We start from the raw sequence: 23,754 nt of genomic DNA, 5'->3' as shown, positions 1-23,754 counted from the left end.
ACACACACACACACACACACACACACAAGCACGCATGCATACACACAACACATGTACACCCATGCACAGACACACAAAGTCAGAGGGGATTTGCTAGGAAGAAGTTTCAGCAAGGGAAAAGGGATGGTCTGGGTTGATGGGGCTGAAAACTATCTAATCCAGTATATATGTATATGTGTATATGTGTGTCAAAAAATAAGAAAGAACAGTTTTAAAAGAAAATCACAGGTATGTGGAGAAGTGGCTCAGAATTGAGAGCACTGGCTGCTCTTGTAGAGGACCTTGGTCTGGTTCCCGGCATCCACAGGGCTGCTCATAATCATCAGTAACTCCAGTTCCAGGAAATCTTACACCCTCTTCTGACCTTGGTGGGCACTAGGCACATATGTAGTGCATGTACATACATGCAGACAAGGCATACATATAAAATCAAATAAACATGTTTTAATTTGTTTTGTTTTTGAGATTTTTTTTGGAGGGGGTGGGTTTCGAGGGTTTCGAGACAGAGTTTCTCCATGTAGTTTTGGTGCCTGTCCTGGATCTCGCTCTATAGACCAGGCTGGCCTCAAACTCAAAAAGATCCTCCTGGCTCTGCCTCCTGAGTGCTGGGATTAAAGGTGTGCACCACTACCAGTGTCCAGCTTTTTTGAGATTTTAATATAATTACATGATTTCTCCCCTCCCTTTCCTCTCTCCAGGCCCTAGTATATGACCTTCCTGACTCTCTTTCATACTCAAGGCCTGTGTTTCTTTTCAATGTTGCTACATGCCTATATGTATATAGACATATATTCCCAAGCATACGGAGCTCAGCCTGCACAATGCCATTCGCATACACTTTCTTGGGGCTGACCATTTGGTAGTGGATAACCAACTGGAGTGCTCTTTCCTAGAGAAGACAATATTTCCCATCATCAGCATTCCATGGTTGTCTGTAGTTCTTTGTGTAGTGTTGAAGCCTGTGGGCTTTACTCCACCTACTTGGGCACATCTATTGCTGTTGTCCTTGATTAGTTCATGCTTAGGCAGTCAAATTGGTAAAACTAGAAAAAAACACATTCAGAATATTAAGAACTAAAAATATAAAGTAGATATGACAGTTAAGGACACCATGGGGCAGAAATGATTTCTGGAAACCCATGGAAGTTGGGAGCGAGAAAACCTATCCTGACCAGTCATAAAGTATACTTAGGAGTAAAGACATTAATAATATTAATGGTCCTTTAAATTCTTATCTTAAGAAAGAACAGCTGAATCTGACTAAATTCCCTCTGACTAGTTTTCTTCCTAACCATCATATACAATATGATAATATCATACCAAGTAAAGAGTACTAGCATTGGGAATATTTGAAGGTTTCAAAGTAAGCTTCTTTTCTTTAAAAAGCAAACCACAAAAATACTGTGCATTAGCAATGTGTGATGAGAGGGTTGGTTCCAAGTAGTGACAAGACTTAAATGAGGTCCCGGAGGCAAGACAAAAGCAGCCTGAGAACTTGGTTCCAGAGTGGAAGAAGACTGAGAAGTGTGTGGCCCTGTGAGATGGAGGACATAGTTTTCTTTCTTTATTTTTTTTTTCATAGTATCGATTAGGGGCACAGACTTCAAGCCAGCCCTCCAGGATGCAAACCCTATCTGTCTTGGCACATGGATGCTCTTGGGAATATTAAACCTTCAGGCCTCATTTTCCTCTTCCATCAAGTGGACATGATAACAGCAGCAATGTTGTTAGGTTTCCTCCACCTCGAGTTAACATCTGTAAAATCTCAACATCCTGCTGAACATTTCATAAAACCCACATGATGTTTTTGTAACAATAAGTATGGTTGACTTTGTATCTCTAAGTCCTGATCAGGTTTTTGTTGTTGTTGTTGTTTTGTTTTGTCAACTTGACACAACCTGGACTTATCTAGAAACAAGGACCTCAGTTAAAAATGTCTTCACCAGATAGACCTGTGGGAAAGTCCGTGGGGCATTTTCTTGATTGATGTTTTATGTGGGAGGATGGCCCAATGCACTGTGGGCAGTGCCACCATTGAAAAGGTATAAAATAGCATTCTGAGCAAGCCATGAGGAACAAGTTCATCAACAGTGTTTCTCCCTGGTCTCTGCTTCAGTTCCTGACTTCAGATTCTTGCCCCGACTTTCCCTTCATGATGGACTGTAAGTTGTAAGCTGAAATGACCCATTTCTTCCCCAAAACCAAATTTGGGTCATAGCCTCTATCACAACAATAGAAATAAGTGGGATAGTTTGAGAATAACTTGAATACATGACTTAATTCACCCATGGATTTTTTTATTGGTGTTTGTTTTGTTTAATTAAATTTATTTATTTATTTTACATCCTGACTGCAGTTTCCCCTCCCCATCTCCTCCCTTTCGCTCTTCCCACCCCTCCTCTACCACCACCGCCCCAATCCACTCCCCTTCTTCCCACCTCCCCTCTACCACCACCGGGTTATTCACTCTTCCTCTTTCTGCTCAGAAAAGGGCTGACCTCCCATGGGTATCAACAAAGCGTGGCTTATCAAGTTGCTGTATGACCAAGCACCTCCCCTTGTCTTAAGGCTGGGCAAAGCTATCCAGAATGAAGAATAGGTTCTCAAAAGCCAGTCAAAGCATTAGTTTTGTTTTATCATGATAAAACCTCAGCAATGTTCTTCCCAGTTAACAAAAAACTTTTTAATCATGTCTAAGTCTGTAAGAACTTACCCACTAAAATACAGCAATTTCACATTAGGATGGAAAAGAAGCGAGGGACCCTGAATGCAGCCCAGTATTGTAGTTGGACCATACCTACCACCTTTCCCTCTTCACCCAGCAGCCCAGGCACTCCCATCTCCAGATGCTCAGCCCATCTCAGCATGCCTGGTATTTTCAGAAGAAGAAGAAGAAGACGAGGAGGAGGAGGAGGAAGAGAGGGGGGAATAGGGGGAGGAAGAGAAGGAGGGGGAGGAGGAGGGAGGAGAAAGAGAGGGAGGAGGAGGGGGAAGGAGGAGGAAGAGGAGGGAGAAGGAGGAGGAGGAAGAGGAGGAGGAGGAGGAGGAGGAGGAGGAAGAAGAAGAAGAAGAAGAAGAAGAAGAAGAAGAAGAAGAAGAAGAAGAAGAAGAAAGAGCTCCATGAAGCAGGCTTCCAGTATTCTGGGATCAGAAGCTCTGGGTTCTGCAAGGAGAGACCAGCTCCTATCTGCTCCTTCCACCCCTGGCATTCCCCACACAACAGCACCTTCAAAGGATCGCCTAGAAGGCTGGGCTTCCACCCACAGAGGCTTGGGCAGAATTACTGCAATTCCCTGCAAACCTCTTCTCTGAAGCAGGGTAATTTTCATAAGCTAGAATAAATCCTTCGAGTGACAATGAGTAATTTTTATGGTCTTTCTGCAGCCATCTAACTAATTGCATATCTCACATTTTATAATTCCCCTCCCCCACCAGCGTAAGAGTGGTGGTTAAGCAATGGCCTTGACCTCTTCTCCCTTAGAACCTGTTCAAAATCGTGACTGTGGGGGCGGGTGTGGAGGAGAGTGGGGAAGGGAGGCATGTGTAGCTGGGGTCTATGCAGAGAGCATCATTATTCTCTTCTCTGCTTCTTCTATAGTTCCTCCATCTATGTGTTTAAACTAGTCAGTGGTTGTGGAAAGCTTCTGTAGGATGGAAAATGAAGCTATATTTTTGACACATGGCTACCCCTTCCCACACCAACTCCAGCTGTCCTTTTTAAACACTGATTCTGCAAACTCTTGAGTGAGGTACGTTTGAAGGTGCAGAAATGCACAGCCAGACATAGGTGCAACAAGGGAGACAGGCAATATGTGAATAAATACCCAGCAGTGAGATAAATGCACAGTTCCACTAGATCTTTAGGTTCAGTGGGAACCCTAACAAGGAAGCCTCATTCTTCAAGGGGTCAGGGGGCATGATATGGGGGTTAGATCCTGAAACCTGAATAGGAATTCTCCTCGAAGAGCTCCAGAGAAGTGAAATGACCTGTATGAAGTCTTACAATTGCATTGTGTGTTTGGGAAATTGCAAACGTTGCAAACTCACGTCGTTAACTAGGGGAGGGGACTGGGAAACAGCTCAGGAGTCCTAGTGGTAGGCAGAGCCAGGCTTCTGAAGACCTTGTGGCTAGTCATGGAAGCTATTCAATGGGCAAAGCATTGTTGTTGTTGTTGTTGTTGTCATTATTGTTGTTGTTGAAGCCCTGCAGAATTTTTGGTGACTGATGCCAATAGCATTGAAGGAGAGCAAAACAGATTGAAGAAAGCTGTAGAAGGAGCCTGTGCCAAAGACAGAGGCAGCAAGAACAGAGGTCAACATTCTTTCTGCCCCCTCTTCCTCAATGTTCCTGGGCCTTGTGGGGAGTGATATGAGTTCTTAATTTAGGATGGTGTATGAATCTATTTCATTTTCCTACAAGCCTAATAAATACTCAATAGAGTCTAAGAATTTTTAAACACACATGAAAGAATGTTTCTCACTTTTCCAGGCACTTTTCCAATCCTCGTCTAAGTAAATGGAAGTTTAGGTTAGGGCTTTGGCTTCTGATGAGCTGTCAGCAAGTAAAGGGCTTCTCCTCAGAACTATAAAATGTGACCTCTGACCCTGTAGAGTTACATCAGAGAGGAAGAGGGAAGAGTCCCAAACCATCACTGAATGTGGCCATTGAAGGGACCTCATACCAATGTCTCCACTCTAAAAACAGATAAGCTGAGTCCTAGATAAAAAGTGATTCATAATCATCTGTGTATTAGCATCTGAGGACAGATCAATGAGGAGCAGTAATAGCATGTCCAGAGAGCAAGATGTGACTAAGAGAAATGACACAATGTAATGCTAGCACAGAGGTGCATGTGGCTACGAAGACCAAAATAGGAGGGCTAAGGCTGATCTCCATCATTACATTGTGGGTGGACTCCAAAGCAGTTGCTTTTCTGATGGTAGGGAAGAGCAGAAGCCCAGACTTGTTAGTTTTTCTTTCCCTCCTCTGAGCTGTGAAGAGATGTCTAGGCAAAGCTTCCTAGAAAACAGATTGGACCATTTGAGAGTCTGAGGGTCAGTGGGATGGAAGACACTAGGCAGGTTTCCTAGGTGTCAAATTAGTACAAAGTGCTATTGCCTCCGTTCAATAAATAAAAGCATTTCCGGCCCTGCGTCTATTGATGGGAGTCCTGGTATATGCAGCCCATGGGTGTAGACTGGCTCCTTCAAATACTGCACCACTCATTCAGCTTCCCCTCCCTCATGCACTATGGGAACAGCTCCCCTTAATCAGTGTCTCTTCTGTCAATACAATCAGAGCCCCCCTGACCTCAACCTGCCTCATCTTCTCTGGCCTCAGTGACTTGAGCCTTGCACATACTTCCACCCATCTTGGGAGAGAAGGCAGCTTTATACACTTTCTACTTGGCTTAAAAGAGTCTTGAAAATCAGATATTTTATATCAAATGACAGGGCAACAACTAGAAACTTGAAACCCAGTGGGGGAAAAATCCTTTTGATGAAAAATCTCTTCCGTATGTTTGGAAACCAATCTGCTCTCATGTTAATTGAACATAACGAACATACATAAAGTAAAACAATTTCTTAAGATCTTCCTTTTATGGCCCTGGGTTCAAAAGCGTTGGATTCCAAAGTGTTTCTGCCGAGGCTCGGAGTGTTTTGCAGACGGTTGTGTACTCCTAGCTCAATCTGGCTCAACATTTTGGGCCAAGCTACTCCATTCTGTGAGTCATGTGATGTCCTTTGACATTTGAAATGTGTTCCACATCGCTGTGCCACGGAGAGGAGGAGAACTGCAGAAGGGAATATGTTGTGTGGCCATGATCTGGAAATTCAGGGGGAACCAGAGTTAGGGAGCATATGCTTGGTTTCAGAGTCACAATTACGGACCATAGGTCTAGTCCCCACTCCTGGTCAATTTTGTAACTTTGCAACAGACAAAACACACAATTATCAGGATGATTGTATGCATTCATTCCTCTGGGCCTTCTTTGTCACTCTTTCTGAATATTCAGGAGCAAAGGCATGTGCCCGTTTTCTGGCTAAAACAGATCAAAGGTAGCCAGGGTTTTGAAACTATCCATGAAGGTCCCATGTGCTTTCTTGGATACCAAGGTCATCAAGTAATTCTCAAACCTCAGGAGGTTGTGCTGCTCTTCTTTCTGTGGCTGCTCCACAGACAGGAGCTCTGACAAGTGACTCAGTATCAAAGGAGTTACCATCAACACATATCTTCATGAGGCACAATGGCATTGAAAATGCTGAGAGAGAGAGAGAGAGAGAGAGAGAGAGAGAGAGAGAGAGAGAGAGAGAGAGAGAGAGAATATTTAATATTGAAGTAACTGGCAATGATTCTGGATATTCACTATCTTCTTCCAGATTCCCAGATCTTTTCAGTTCCCACCATCTTCATCATTGGATCTATCTCCAACCACATCAAAGCTTCTTAGGTTCCAAGAATATGTGTCCTTGGACATGTGTCTTGTCCCCATGGTTGATTGGCCTGTCCATCCCTGTCCACCATCAAACACACACACACACACACACACACACACACACACACACACACACACACACACACACTCCTCTTTTTCCTCTCTGAATTCAGTTTTAAATCCTCTCCATGTGGCCTTCCTGGTTACCTTGAAGTAACTGGCTCCTTCCCAATCTTTAGTACTCTCCTCTTTCATTAAAGCTCATATTAGTTGTCATTAGCTAGTAGCATCCCTGTAGCCCAGACTATGAGGTCCTTGAGGACAAAGATGGATTATCTGTAGCATGAACCTTACCTTAATTAAACAAAGCCAGAGCCAGGTATTGGGGTGAACTGGAAGATCAGAGAACCAGAACAAGCCACAGCTACCTCACCTCGCCGGATCCTTAGCTGGTCTAATTTCCTCAGACTGGAGGCCTCTGAGTCCTCATATCTGAATGGCTCTCAGCTGAACTGTGCTACTCAAACCCTAAAAGCTTAACCAGCCAAATGCTTCTAGTTCCTGGTCCTCATACCTTATATATCTTTCCTTTCTACCATCACTCCCTGGGATTAAAGGCGTGAGTCACCATGCTTGACTGTATCCTTGAACAGATGGATTTCTGCCTCTGGAATGCTAGGATTAAAGGTGTGAGTGCCACCATTTTCTAGCCTCTGTATCTAGTGGCTGTCTGTTCTCTGACCCCAGATAAATTTATTAGGGTACACAATAATTTGGGGAACACAACACCACCACAATTATCCATCTCTTAGTTTACAGAATCCTCCAGGACACCTGGCCTTGACCATTTGCTAACCATAAAGTCAGATGGAAGTGTGACAGTGACAGCTTGTAAGAAGGGTTGATGTCTCGGAACTCTTGTTAGGTAACATTAGAAAGTATATGTAATCTTAATAATCAAATAATATATTTAAAACAAAGTTAAAATATCATAACTTATCACAAACGCTCCTTTTCTTTGTTGGCTGTACATTTGGGGTCAGAGCTGAGCATTTCCCAATTGTTGGCAGTGTAACCGTGCAGTCACACCTCCCTGCCCAACCCCCATCATCAGTGATGTCGTGTCAGTGGCTTGAAGTTAGCAGCCATGATAAGACTGTTTACACACATCCTGGCAAATGATGTAAACCAGAGCTTGCTTTATTGTTTTGTTGATTGTATACACATAAAAAACCGAAAACATGTTCATGCACATTTGATTTACAGTATGTATAATAATTGTATTCTGAATCACGCATACAGCTGAGGATTTGGAAACTGCCATTGAACTCAGCAGTCTCTCGTGTATCACTGAAAATGGACAGAAATGTGACATGCATCTTTGGAGTTTCACTTTATTTTGTTTGTTAAAATATCAACCAACACTTATGTCAGAGAAGGAGACTTGGTGAGGGGAAGTGGGTACCAACGCTCCATTTGGGCAGAGCAGTACCAGCCAAGATGCAGAGATGGGAGAAGCTGAGCCTGTGTGGGAAGAAGTAAGGCATCTGGACTGCAGGCTTTGGGGGATGTGGCACAGAACAAGCCAGAAAGGGCTGGATTCCAGAAACCAATGCCAATGAAAAGGAAGAGAATTTGATTTAGCAGGTAACAAGGAGCCATCCTTGGGTCTTGAAAGAAATGGGGATGAAAGAGGAACAGTGACTTTGGAGGATTAACAGGGCCACTGAGGTGCTCAGAATAGATTGAAAGGAGAGACTCACTCCAGTCCCTCCAAAAGCAGGGGGCTGAGGCATTTCAGGTGAGACAATGGATAACACAGCACCCACCCACCCCTGCATCTTCCCTTCACTATTTCCCCTCCCTCCATCAGCTCAGCCACATGCTCCTCCCTCGATCATTGCTATAGCAGCCCTTTTCTCTGGCATCTATGATTAATTTTGCCTTAAAAGTATGTGCTGATAGATCAAGGAGCATTTCACAGATTCTGTCTCTTTATGGTTTTAAAACTTCCTTTTGTCTCAATCAATTATGAAGTAATAAAATCTGACCTGAGACAGATCACACATCTATTCTTCATCTGAAATTCAGCCATAACCAGAAAAACCTAAAAATAAATGGGATTCTGTATTTAAGGAGCCCAGACATAAGATGCTAAATCAGCATTATCAGATGGTCTTTAAAGTCAACTGCATAAATTCTTCTCTTTTCATTTCATTATTTGTGGATTCTACACACACACACACACACACACACACACACACACACACACACACACACACACGAGATGATAGGTAGGTAGAGAGAGAGAGAGAGAGAGAGAGAGAGAGAGAGAGAGAGAGAGAGAGAGAGAGAGAGAGATACTACACATATACACAGTCTCCTAGTATGCGGCAGTATGTCAGTTGGATATCTCTAGCCTACCATTTCTACTTACATGGACTGCTAAAAAAAGAGGACTACTCCCAAAGGAGTCATTTTTAAAAAATAAATCCTAACATTGATAATCTTTCAAGGATTCCAGTTGCTTTAAGTCCACTGCTGGCACCTAAATAATAGTCTGACTCAAGAAATACATCTACCTCTTCATATTTAAGTCATCTAATTCAGCCATCATGTCACTCCAGGTGCAAAAAACATGCCTAATTCCATGATCTCTGCATATACTCTAGCTGGTCAAGCACTAATTGAACAGTCTTTGAGTCACTAATAAGGCCTTATGGGCTGGTGATACAAGACATTCCTGATGACTTCAACTTAATTGTCTCCTATTTCTATGGTGACCTGCTTTTGTTTGCCGAGGCATATAGGGGATCACTGTATTAGTCAGCTTTTCATCACTGTAATGAAATGCCAGTGATGGTCTACTGATGGAATAAAAAAGGTTTGTCTTGGTTTATAGTTGTAGAAGGTTCACACTCAAAATGAGGAAGTCCCACTGAGTTGGACCTCCAGGGATTGTAGCACATCATGAAAGGAGTGAATAGTGAGCAAGCCACTTACAACATGAGGCAAGATGGGAGAAACAGAGAAGACTGGCTCCCACAATCCCCTGGGAAGATATGTGTTGCCCCCCAATGATCTAAAGATCTCCCAGTTGGCTCTGTCTCTTAATGGTCTACAGCAACTCTCAATACTACCCCCCTAGGAACTGAGCTCTTCTACAGAGGTTTGGAGAGGAGGAGCATTCATCCAAGCTATATCTGTATCTACATCATCTCTCTCTCTCTCTCTCTCTCTCTCTCTCTCTCTCTCTCTCTCTCTCTCTCTCTCTCTCTCTCTCTCTGTGTGTGTGTGTGTGTGTGTGTGTGTGTGTGTGTGTGTGTGTGTGTGTGTGATGTGAACAATGGAATGATTCTTTGTAGAGAAGAAAGGCCTTTGTGTGGTTTTTACTTCTTCAGGAATATGATCTTACTACAAAACGAAGTACGAAATATATAATTAGGCTTTTTCTTCTTCCCAAATGTAGTCTTTTTTTTTTTCTAGAAGCTACCAGCACAGACCCTTGATCACATTCTCCCATGCACATTCAAAGGCGCGCATGGGGCGTTTCTGTTCTGTCTTTGAAATGCCAAGCCTGCAAACACTTCTGCCCAAATTACTCAGACACTTCAACTGCTCCTTTCCTCCTCGCGCCCTGTTGACAACCCACATGGACTTGGCTCCCTAATTTTTCTTCCTTCCAAGTATAAAAATAAAAAGACATAAATTCCAGAAATTTCTAGGGGCCTAGTCAGCGCCTTTTGATGGGTGACGTCTATGCTGGGCTCTGTCAGCATTCTGTCAAACCTCTGGCACTCAGCTCCATGGAAAGTCAAGCTGGGTTGGTGTTACCCATCACAGGCAATGGGTACCTGTCCATCTGTGGCATCGGTGTGGTCTTCTTTTCTTCTCTTTGTCTTTGACGTTGAGAGGGGCAATTGCAAAATTCAGAGATGAAGTTTTTTTTTTTTCTACTTTTAAAGAAAGAGAAGCTAACATGTGCACAGCTATTTGAGAACAGCTCAGCACTGAACTGGGTGGTGCTAACCAGTGGAGACAGCGAGGCTGTCAACAAGTGCTTCATTTGGAGTCAGAAGTGTGAGCACTTCTGCCCATTTCCCCATCCCTCATAGCACACAGACTGGCCGGCAGGCTCTTCTGTGGCACTCAGTCATCTCTACGCCTAACCCGGTCTCACCCCTTGACCCCAAAAGATTGCCTGAATTAGTTATTCCATCAGGGTCCCTGGAGATGGGGACACTGATGTGCTACTTTCTACGTATGGGGATACATAGTGGGAGATGTCATAGACGCAGCTCTGCTAGTCAGGGCTGTGTTTCTTCTTCCCTGTGTGAAGAAGCTGAACTCACACAGGGCTCTGACTTTCAGCAGGTGCCTAAAGCTGCAGCACAGGCTTGTCACTGGGGCCAAGCTAATGCTGCATTTGTTCCAGCCGACTCTCATACTCTCACTTTACTTCCATGAGAACATCCATCAACCTGTAGTTCTCCAGGGTTGCGGATTCTTGTTGGATTCTGAAAGTCTGGCAGCATGAGGTCAGAAAGCTATTTATGTATTTACCCTGTTCGTCCTAGTTTTGTCTTCCATAAGGAAAGAAGAACTTGTTCTATGTGTCAATCATGTCTAGAGTCTGTTGTTGCTTAGTAGCTTATGTTCTTCATGCTATAGGGTCATCTTGCTTTCTTCTAAGATAATTATAAAATATCTACTCATTCAATTACATTCATCCAGTATATACTTTGTGAATGTTAACTCTATATTGGCCTTGCTGAGCATAATCCTGTCCAGGCACATGTGGTATATTGTACTAAATCCCTATCCATGCCCAGACAAGGGAGTGAAAATGAGGATGAGGAAATAATTACTAGCTTTCCCTAAATAAGCACCATGATCACTGCATGAAGGAATGATTATACAATGTCGTAGTTGTGTGTGTGTATATATACATATGCACACACATACAAACACAAGGACACACACAAACATCACATCACATGAGCTCTGCCTATTAACTCATAAATGAACTCAACTATAGTGATAAATAAGTTTCACTTACCAAGTCCTTACTCAGTTTCAGGCACTCAGCAAAGACCATTTGATACTAACAGCAAAACTGAGATGGGAGCTATGTGATTCCTAGTCTCCTGACAAGCAACTAGTACTTTGAGGGACTGGAGAGAGGTCTAAGGACACCATGCCCTTCATTGGGCTTTTACTTCCATAGCGATTCCACGTTTCTCTTCCTTCAGTGAACATGGCAGGCCTAAACCATTGGCTACCTCAACGCTCGGACAGATATGATTCTTCATGTCCAATACAAATAAGGTCACACCTACTCTACAGGTAGACCTTTGCTTTTCACACCCAGAGAAGCCACTGACAGTGGTTCCTTGCTCCCACTGTCCTACAAATGTGTTATGTGATTTGGGAGCTGTCTAAAGGAAAGCCTGAAGGTAAGTTAGGACAAAATCAAGAACATCCCACCCACAACCAGGCCTGGCTTACCCGTTGGGAAGAGCTTCTTACTTAGAAAGTCTTGCTATCTGCTACAACATAAGATGGGGAGGAATGTGTGTCCTTACAGCCAGTGGGCATTGTCCTAGCTCTATCAGGAATAATAAGGAACTAGCCTTTATCCTATATGTGCAGTTGACACTCATGGGATTTGTAGAAAAGAAATAGAGTGAACCAAAAGAACTTCCTGAGGGAGTCCTGTAATTGTAAGAGAGACCCTTAAAAAGTATATATAAATTGCTGACCTAAGCACCACATGGCATTCTGTCCCTGACTAGTCACAGCTCCCCATTTACCGAGGAATTTTATAAATATTATAAAAACTAACAATTCTTCAAGTAGGTACAACTATACCCATAACCATAGGATAAATTACCTGAAGCTCTCTGAGTCCCATGGTTGGTCTGGCAGGTTGTAGATCCTTTCTGTAATACCTGCCTGTCCCTGGGAACATCTTCCTCATTTTAGCATAGAAAAAAATGAGCACTAATATTAGGACTTGATGAAAAATTGTAATGTGATGTCATAAGGGAAAAGACAAGACACAGCCTTGACCTAAAAACTTTGAAGGTAGATCTCAAGGAAAGAAACAGAACATTCGACAACCTCTCAAACCTCCCACAGAACTGGTAAGTTGACAAGATAAGAAAAGTTATATTTCAACTCTTAAACTTAGAAGATGTGAGTGAAGTGGTGGGTTTCTCTGCCTGGTGGGGTGGTAGTACATGGAGCTAGTCACAGAATTTGGGGAGATTTCTATAGGACAGAGAGATACACACCCAAACGGTGAATGGGGACAGTAAACAAAATAAGCAGAGAACTGGATGATTCTCCATGACATTCATACAGAGAGCCAGATGGATGGCAGCTCTTACCCCTCAGCCTAACTGAGGAGGACAGTTGACTCTAGTCAAGAATGGAAAGAAGCTATGCCCACTTCCTAGCAAATTAAATGGAAGATCAACATAGGCCATTCAGATCAAGCCTCAGCAAGACACAATGAAATAAATCAGCCATGGAAAACAACCAAGAGGGCACACCATTCAGAAGAACATCTTAGGGCAGAAGAAACGGAATCTAAAAAGGATTTTCTATCTTTGTGCTTCATACTGTACAACATATGTAATTAGAGTTTGAGCTTAATTTTTTAAGGTTTCTGTATTTTTTATTTTATGTGTATGGGTATCTTGCCTGCATGTCAGATCTCCTAGAACTGGAATTATAGATGGTTGTGAGCCACTATATGGGTGCTGGGAACCAAACCCAAGTCCTCTTTGAGAACACCAAGTGTTCTTAACTGCCGAGCCATCTCTCCAGCCCCAGATCTTATTAAAAAAATACCTTGAAAATTTGTTGGTAAAGTCACAAAATGAGGTGTTTTCTGACCTAAAGGAAAATTCTGAGTAGAAACAGTATTACCAGAGACCAAAAAGGAAAGGAAGAAAAGAGCAGTTCTAGCTGGGAATCACAACATCAGTTCTCATGTTAAGATCTGATTGGGAATGTCCCCTATAGGTTAGGTGCCTAGTGTTTGGTCACCAACTGGTGGCACTATGTTACAGGCAATGTGGAAACTTAGAGAGGTCGATCCTCAATAAAGGGAATGGCCAAGCTATACCTGATTCTTAGTTTTCTCTTTGTTGTCCATGAGGCGAGCATTTTCTGCCATAGGCTCCTACCACCATGATGATCTACCTCATTATAGGCCCTGAGTGGGTGGCTATAAGGATCTCTCAAACCATGGGCCCAAATCAGTCTTTCCTCCCTGAAGTTACACCAGGTATTTCATCCTACGTAAACCATTCAAAGTCTTTTAACACAGTAGGACATGGGGTAAAGTCTCAAGAAAATCTCAGCAAATACAGAAGAAAAAATACAATGCTAGGTAATCAACTGGAATATAATGACATGGTGGAAAGGGAAGAGCATCGAAAGTGTTACTGATTTACATAACTGGATGCCCTGAAGTAAGTCATTCAACAAAGGCAACAGAACGTGATTGCATAAATGATGAGAAAAATCATCTCTGAAATGAAAGAGTCAAGTATCTGAGGGACCTGAAATGTCCACAATCACCAAGGCAATGTTTCAAATGTGAAAAACAACTGCCCAAACCAGGTTAAGGTTAAACGATGTGGTGGTGACCTCAGAAGATTCAGCCCAGACTCTGCTCAGCATCCCCAAACCCTGCTAGCCATCCTTATTCTGAGCCAAGTCTTAGTGCAAGGCTTCCTTGGACTCCAACAAGCCACCAACTCAGAGATAAAACACAACCTGAACTTGACATTGAGTGGGGATACAGAGAAAGAGGAAAACAATGATACTGATCATCAAGACCTTCTCAGGTTCAGGGAGTTTTACCAACTTTTCTTTGGCAAGAGGCTGTAATCCCAACTATATTGGCTTAAGAACAAAACCCAGAGGAACTTTGGCTTAGATCCATTGGTGTCAAGTGCTCAATAAATCTCCATTCCTCTGTTCTTCCTTCTGTGTAGGCTCTGTTCTCAGGCAAGTTTCCTCCTGAATATAGAGGTTTGCCCATAGGAAGTATAGTTCTAAGTCCAAAAAATAAATAAAGTATTTCAAGTTAGACAGTCTGGAACTGAATCTCTTTAGATCTGAGTGGTTCATGTGCCCACCACTGAACAAAGCCCTGTGGCTGGGAGACCTTATAGCTCTAATCAGCAAGGGTCAAATCAGTTCTGAAGCAAGCAGACTCAGCTCTGTTCATGGTTGTGAGTGGAAGAGGACTACTGCCTAAAGGCTATGTGTGGGAATGTGAATGAAGGAGATGGATGTTAGCAAAGAAAAATAAATAGATCCACTACATTAAAGACCAGAACAGAGAGAGAGAGAAAGAGAGAGAGAAAGAGAGAGAGAGAGAGAGAGAGAGAGAGAGAGAGAGAGAGAGAGAGAATGAGAGAGGAAGGAGGAGGAGAAAGGAGGGAGTCATAATTACACACTTTCGCATTCACAAAGCATACTACAAAACCATGACCTTAAGAGAAAGAATGAAAAAGGAGCCACCATTCAAATGGAAGATTCTAACACCTTAAGTTTCCATGTGTTCCACCAGCACTGTCACTGTCGCTATGAATAAGACAAATGAAACATCTTTTGTCACAGGTGTGTTGTAACCAGAACCATCCTATTAGAACAAATTGAAGATTTTCTTTCTTTCTAAAGGCTCACCTTGTAAAATAGGCCAAATGTGGGGAGGACTGAGTACAAAGAAATGGAGGGCAGGTAAAAGGTCTGGAGCTCATCTGAGAACAGACATATAGATATCACAGAACATTGATTGATGCATTCTTCACGTATGCCTGTGTCTCCTGGGTGTGAGGCAACACCATCTGCTCTACAGCTACATTAGAGAGCTAGAGGGCAACTTTGCCAAGGTTATGTCTTGTAGAAGAGGTTACTAAGTCCAGAACTGGTAAGTAACATTGCTAAGGCCATGATGCCAATCAACGTCTAGAACTGGAATGGCTATCATCCAAGCATCCACATTCTTGGACTGTGAAATAACATGAACTTGGAAATCAGCATAACTGGGGTGCACAGTTGACTCTGTCATGAACTAAATGTGAGAAGCCCATTTTCTCTACCCTCCCTTGATCACATGTTATATGTAGAGAATCAGGTGAGCTGGGCTGCCTCTGCCTGCAGACATCTGCTTTGTGAGCTCAGAAGTATTTCACAGTGATGATTCCCCAGACAGGTTTATAGCTGGTCTTGGCTCAGTGCCTTGGAAACACTCACCACGTGATGAAGCAAGAATGTCATCCTGCAGACCATCAATAAACCACCCTGGCCTTCCCACCACACCATCACTCCACTCTCACAGTTTCCCTTCCCTGCAGCCAGCTCCCTCCCCACATCCCAAAGACATACTCACCATCTCATTAAAAAGCAGCCTCCAACAGGATTCACTGCTGAGGATTAGAAGCGGCCAGCGTCTGTCTGCAGCTTTCAGACACTTTACTGTATGGTGTTGAAAGCTTGATGATGAGCATGTACAGTGCCAAAGCAAAGCGAGTTTGAGTTAGAAAACCCATGAAGCATCCATTAGAGGGCTATGCCAGATAGCAGAACAAGCCCTCAGTTCTTGCCTGCAATGGCATACTACAGACTTGAAAAAGGCTTGCCCTTTGGATTCAATCCCAGGCGGTTCATCCTGGGCTTTCCCTGCCTGGGGCAAGAGTGGATTTTCCTGAAGAAATGGCACCTTGGCTTGAGTTCCCAGAGTGCAAGGGTGAGATGGATGCCATTGTGTTGAAGTCTAGCCATCCCTAACCCTTCAGAGATGCTGGGGGGAAGTAAAAGGTTCAGCAAAGCCTTCAAGGAATGTAACACAGTGCTTTCCTAGCGCCTTCAAATAAAAAAAAAATCAACCTTGTCTGCAAACTTGTTATTCACTCACCTTGTCCAAGGCACAAGTGTTATTGGTGGTCTCTGTCTAGAGGAGGCTTTTTTAGGTTCTTGGAATCTTGTTCAAGGAATTGAAGAAGCACACACAAATAGTAAGTCAACCCAGAGTTTTATTCAGAAATAAAATGCACTTACGGGTGAGATGTTCTGCAAAGGCTCAGTGTGTCCTGAGCAGGAATGCATCTCAAGGGCACCTGCTACTGCCCAGGATTTCCTGTTGTAGGTCTAGGAGGAAGAAGATTCATTGCTAGGGGCAGTATACAGGTGGTCTTTCCTTTGACTGACAGGCTTGGCTTATGAAGACCTTGGTTCACTGTGTGTGCCCTTTCCAAAGATGCTCCTGATTTTAATCACATGCATGCCCAATTATACATAGGCATAAGAGAGTAAATAGACAGGGTCTCCCCTGGGGAGTCAATCCAGCCTGGTAGACTCAGCCGAGGCAGGTCCTCTCCTCCTACACCAGGGCTGAGCAAAGTGTCCCAGGGGGGTGGAAGGAGGGAGGACGAGGGAATCTGTGGCTGATATGTGAAATTAAGTTAATTATAAAATAAAAATATTTTTAAAATTTTTGAAAAAGAGAGAGTAAATAGTTTTGCCTTAAAAGCTCATTTTGAGGACACAGTCTTACTGTGCATGCACCCCAAACTAGTCTGGGCTGAATGGGTGTGATGCCCCTTCTTCCAGCACGTGTGTCAGAATGGGTTTGGTCACAAAGGAGGAGTCACCAAGGGTCACTGGGAAACGATAGGTAGGAGTGACTACTTTGTTTGGGGGAGCGGATGCAGCTCAACGCACATAGAAGTCCCAGGTTGCTAAAGGGTGTGGCTTTGGACAGGAGCATCACTCAAGCCAAGCAGGGTCCTGATTTGCTTAGCCCTCCCTATACCACCTGGCTCACAGGCCCTGGTATGTGTGTCTGGGTCACTCCCTAGGCATGTAGAGAGAGCGACTGTTCCCAAAGAAGTAGGCAAAGTCATAAAGAGATTAAAGCACATTCACAGCCGGGGAGAAAACGCACAACCTTAAATTGTGAACGTTCAGAGCAACAGAGGCTCAAAGAACTCTCCAGCTAGGAGACACTGACACCACTAAACAACCAATACTGTTTGAAAGGAAGACTCAGTTAACCAGCATTTTCTTTCAGCCAGGCCACAGAGAAGCACGCCCTTTGCAAACCACCCTACATCCACCAACATCATGGCCAAGTATGAAACTGCCTCTGAATTAGGACCTGGTAATGCCGTACCTTTGACTTCCTTATTTCCGGGAAGACAGGGCAACTTCTCAGTGTGTCAGTTCTGGGGTTAACAGTGCCACTTCTTAGGTTTACTGTTTGAAACAAATATAATGATGATTGTCAAGAAACAAAATCAGCACTGATTTAAGGCATCTGACATGGAACTGAGTGGGCTTCTTTAGTCTGGTTTCAAATACTAACACAGCCCAGCCTTTGATCTAAGCCACAGCTGGTCCACCCTCCATGTGGGCAGACCTTCACATTGAATCAAACATAGCTTCCTGATGCCTTGTCTACTATCCCCTGATGAGCAGGTCAGCAGACTCCTTCCACCAAGCCACCCAGGGACAGTGACCACGCCCAAACCCTCCGACAACACACCATTTTACCAGCACCCATCATAATGCCTGACTAACAGGTGAGGCAACTTCCAACTTCCCTTGCTGTTCAAGACTATAAATACACCTGCCATTTTGTCAAACCTGAGAGCATATTTTCTGGACTGCATGAATCTGTGTTTCCCAGATTGCAATCCTAATTAGCCCCAGATACATGTAATGTTGCTTGTGTTCAGTTAGATTGATCTTAATTCTGACAAGATAGATTTGAGAGAATCTTGAATAATTGTGAACTGCCACTATTCCAGTCATTGATATTTCCTGTCCATCTTCTATTATTTGTATCCTGTTGATAAAACTAAGCACTTAGGGTCTGTCTTCCATTTAGAATATATATTGCTGCAAGGACTTAGGCTTCCTTTTGTGTAATTGGTGTTCTAAAGGTTTTTTTTTTAAATGTATTTATTTGTGTGGTGGAGGATGTGCCATAGCATGTATGTGCAAGTCAGAGGACAGTTTTTAGGAATAGGTTCTTCCCTTTGCCATTTGGGTCCAGGTGACAGCACTCGGGTGACCAGACTTGGCAGCAAGCACCATTACCTGCTGAGCCATCTCTCCAGCCCCCTCCACAGGGGTTCTGATGAATGAGTAAGGAAGGAATGATGGACTGCTACAGTTCACAGTCCTCTCTGTGCTGTCCCAGGAGCATGCATCTGTGCCTGCTTCAATTTACACCTGGTGGCCCTGGGCCAGGCGAAGGTACCAATTGCACAGGGCTACACTGGGCTGGAGTTCAGCAGCCTGTCTTTGCTCTGGCTGCCCATCTGTTCTGTGACCAAAGCCAGCACTAAACTTAGCTATAGTGACTCATGGACACAGGGCTGCTCTAGGCCTCACAAGCCTCTCCATAAGCCACCTGGCTGTGGTCAATACCCACTCCCTTCTTCTCTGCTCCTATTATCCTTAGGGAAATTCTCTGACTTACCTTTCCCAAGCAACTGAGCCAGTCCAGGGTTGAGATTTGGGGCTGAAAGACCAAGCCCATGGAGATGGCCCTCTCTTCCAACTCACTCTCCCCTAAGCTGTTGTGGAAATGGTCAGTGACTCCCTTGGAGAATCATCCTAGTAGAGTAAGGAGGTATTGAACAGCCACTGAGAGATGAGAATGGTGGGCAGCGTTTGGACTGTGGTGGGGACACTTACTGAGCATCTTTCCTGTGCTTTCTCCGTGTTTGAGTTTTACACTCAGTGTAACTGTAACTTCTCACTGCTTCTTGGAGCCTGCAGAGCATCAGGGAGAACCTCAAAGAGAAACCGTTATCCCTTCATTTTTGTCAGTCAGAAGCATCTGATCTACTTATTCTGGCTTGATTAACCACAAGGTGAACTGAAAAGGTACCACGGGCTACATCAGCTCAGACGGCAGAAAAGACAGAGGGAGAAGCCTTCCCTGCAAGTGGTAAGAGATGTGACGTAGCGGGGAATAAAACAGATTCAAAGTCAGCCTGGCTGTTGTCATGACTATGGGCTACAAATTCTAGAAATGGAGAGCTGGAGGGATGGCTCAACAGGGAAAGCATGAAGAACTAAGTTTACTTCCCCCGAATCCATGTTAATTATTTTTTATTTAGTGTGGCAGCAAGTGTCTGGCCTAGAGCTGGGGGAGCAGATACTGGGGCTGGCTGGCCAGCCAGTCTGGCCAAATCAGTGAGCTCAGGGTTCAGAGAGAAATGTTGTCTCAAAAATTAAGGAGGCTAGCAATTTAAGAAGATACTCCACACCAAGCTCTGGACTCCAGACACACAGGTACCTCATGTGTACACACACTGAATATCATGCTTACATACATCACACACACACATTCTAGAAATGAGTGAATTAGTCCTAAATTCTCTATTCAACTTCAACACAACCCTAAGCAACACTTGTCATTCGTGAAGTCAGCCAGCAAACACTTTCAAAGCATCTCTTAGGAGTAGGATGTTGTCCCGGAGGTTACAGTTAGATCTCATGGCTCTGGCAGCTGCCCCTGGCTCTCAGGCTCTTGCACTGAGTTCCCCAAGTCATAACAAATTGGACTGTTGCTACACTTGCCTGAAGATGGACGAAACAGAGGAGGATTACAGCTCAGCAAAGGGAAACCGAACATCATTGTCAACAACCACAGCTGCTTGAACACACTTTCCCTGTTCTCTCTCCATGTACTCCCTTCCCATACCCTGCATTCCTCCTCTGTGGTACCATGGCTCCACCATGATAGACCACATGATCACTTCCAACTTTCCGGACACCTGTGCTGAGCGTCTTAGTTCCACATCCATTGCTGACTTAAGGTTCTCTTTTGTGTTCATGTCCCCAAAGCATGAAAATGAAAGTCGTTAAGCACAGTCCACTCTCAGCGGCATTTGTAAAGCGGTCATTCACGCTGTATCCAAGAGATTAGTGAAAAGGAGACAGAGAGACCTGGTGAAAATTAGAACCAAGGGATTCCACAGCCGTCTGGTGTCTGCGTTGTGTTGCATCTACAGAGAGAAATGAACATGGGAAGAACTCCAGGGATCTTTCAGACCCTTTCTTTGAGGTCACAGTCAACTGCCACAAGGTAACATGCTGGGTTATTTTATGCTAAGCAATGATCTGCATAGATTCCTCTATGTGCACAATAAGCCTTAAGTCGTAGATCCTTGGAAATCTGTTGTCTTAGGGTTTCAGTTGTTGTGAAGAGACACCATGACCACAGCAGCTTTTATAGAGGAAAACTTTTAAATTGGGTGGCTTAGAGTTTCAGAGATTTAGTGCAACAGGCTTTTTCTTTTGGGCCACTAACCAGCTCCCAAATCATAACATGGAGACTTATTATTAGTTTTGAATGTTCTGCCTTAGCTTAGCTCTTATTTTAATCTGTTTCTCTTTATCTACATTTTTGCCTCCAGGCTTTTTACCTTCCTTTCTATATGTCCTACTCTCTGTCTATTGGCTGGTGGCTGCCTGGCTGGCCCTGGGCATCTCCCTCTCTTTCTCTCTCTTCCTCTTCATTCTTCTCTCCTCTCTCATTCTTTTTTCCATCCTATATACCTCATCCTATTTATTCTCTTTGCCTGCCAGCCCCACCTATCCTTTTCCTGCCTAGATATTGGCCATTCAGCTTTTTATTAGACCAATCAGGTGCCTTTAGGCAGGCAAGGTAAAACAGCAACACATCTTTACATAGTTAAACAAACGCAGCATAAACAAATGTGACACATCTTTACATAGTCAAAATAATTTCCACAACAGCTTAGTCCATTATCGCCATGGCGGGAAACATGGTGGCATAGATGCAGGAATGGTGCTGGAGAAGTAGCTAAGAGTTCTACATCTTGATCCTCAGGCAACAGGAAGGGCACTGTGACTCTGGACATAGCTTGAGCACAGGAGACCTCAAAGCCCACCCCTACATTGACACACTTCCTCCAACAAGACCACACGTACTCCAACAAAGCTATACCTCCTGATAGTGCACACTCCCTTTTGGGACTATTTTCTTTCAAGTCACCACATCTGTAGAGCCAATGATACTTCTGCCCCATTTCTCAGCTTCAGCATTTTATAGTGAGCTACACAGGGACACACAGCACAATGTCAGTCCGTCATCATCTCACGAAGTCCAGTTGGCTTTAGTGAGAAAGTGGGAAAGGTGGTATCAGTCAGGCCATGAAATGTGTGGGCTGGGCTGGGATTATATTGGAAGAATGAGTAGCAAGGATTCTGGGGACATCTCTCTCCTTCAGTACTTGGGTGGTCTTCTTTTTGTTCAGCTTCTTTTTCTTCTTTTCCTTAAGATTCTTGCCTTTGAGACTAAATGTTGGCCCCATGCTCACACCCTCTCTCCTTTCCTTTTGCTTCCTCATGTCCCTGCCACAGTCCTATTTCTTCTAGATTCATCCACAGTGTGACATTTACTTTTCTTTTTTATTTTTGTTTTGTTTTGTTTTTCGAGACAGGGTTTCTCTGTGTAGCTTTGCGCCTTTCCTGGAACTCGTTTTGGAGACCAGGCTGGCCTCGAACTCACAGAGATCCGCCTGCCTCTGCCTCCCGAGTGCTGCGATTAAAGGCGTGTACCACCACTGCCCGGTGACATTTACTTTTAAAAAAAGAAAGCAACAAAGGAATGTCATGTTAAAGAGTTTAATCTCAACATACTTAAAGTCTTTTAAGGGCTTTCCCAAGACACCTGCTGTAAGAGCTTTAGTGTGCCCCCATGATTTGAGGTTCTTAAACCGTACTACTATAGTAGGCCACTTTAGCAGCTTGATGAAGTTTATGGATGGAGCAATCCTCTCAAATGCATAAAATAAAAATACATGGAGTTAAAATGGATACTAGTTTTATTGATGCACAGGTGTCAATGCAACAATAAAATAAATTGATTCACTCACAGCCATGCTTTTTCTAACACATGAAATAACAAGTTGCAGCAAGATTGAATGACTTTAATTCTGAATCAGAGAAGGGAATAAAGAATATGTCTTATCTTCAAAGGTATACTATGCATAGAAACATTTTATTGATGTCAGTGTCACTTACTGCTAATACATTGTTGCCTATTTAATAATTGAAGGGATTGCTGAATTTAGGTTAGAGATTAGTGATAAAAGTGTGTCACTTTCATCAAGTAATGTTAATAGTCTCTTGAACTGTCTGAGAGAACAAATTTTTCTCACCACATTAAGTGCTGAATGCAGACAGCCTTTTGAATAACAATTGCTACAGTATGAATGTGTTCCCAAAGCCTGCATGAAGGAATTCAATCCCCAGTGTGTTAAGGTGGGATCTTGCTGTCTGGAGTTTTGAGAATAAGTAACAGTTGAGTACTTAGCCCTGAACCATTCATTTAGGCCAGCCCTTCCAAGGCTCAGGGGATACCCAGGAAGAGGCAGAGTCCATGTTGTCAGAGCCAGAAGGCAAGGAGGACTAAGAGATTTCCTGGGAATGAGACAGCCATTGCAAAGAGGATTTCACAGCAGGCGGGGCTGCCTATACTGAGCCTGCCCAAGACTGGGCCTGTCAGATGTCAATCATGGGTCAGGGAGGGTTCACTGGGCCCTACCCCCTTCCAGTTGAACCATTGGCTACATGAAGGAGTGGCAGTCATTGTTGCAACTGTGTGCATTATACATATATGAAATTGTCCAAGAACAAATCTAATTAACAAGAAAGAAGTGTGACCTTGAATAGGGGAGTAGTGTATGATGAATGGATTGTTGTAGTCACCACTGGAGCCAGTCACTGTAAGAGTGGGTTCAGGGTTGACAAGATGGCTCAGCAGGTAAAGGTGCTTGTTGCTCAGGCCTGGCAACCTGAGGATGTTCCCTGGAACTCAGGTGAAAGTAGGAGAGAAATGTCTCTAGAAAGATGTCCATACAAGTTTCTTAGCATGTGAATCCCCACGACACACATAGTACACACACACACACACACACACACACACACACACACACACACACACATAATTAATAATAATAATAATAATAATAATAATAATAATAAAAATCTACAAGAAAAGCAGATTCTGTCCCCTCTTGTTCTCTTGCCCTCTGGCATAGATGCTGTAGTAGAAGGACCCTAATCACACATGAGACCCTCAGTCTTGGAGTTCCCTACCTCCAGAAATTTAGGAAGGAAATCTCTGTTCTCTGTAAGTGACCCAGCTTTGAGCATTGTGCTTACAAAGGCACAAAGCAGAGTAAGGCATCGTTCTTTGTTGGAAGCTGCCACTAGAAGTACAGTAATGGAGGCAAGCACGTGGTTC

The sequence above is a fragment of the Peromyscus maniculatus genome, chromosome 3, assembly GCF_049852395.1.
Source record: "Peromyscus maniculatus bairdii isolate BWxNUB_F1_BW_parent chromosome 3, HU_Pman_BW_mat_3.1, whole genome shotgun sequence".
Lineage (NCBI taxonomy): Eukaryota > Metazoa > Chordata > Mammalia > Rodentia > Cricetidae > Peromyscus > Peromyscus maniculatus.
Note: the sequence above shows the minus strand (reverse complement) of the source record.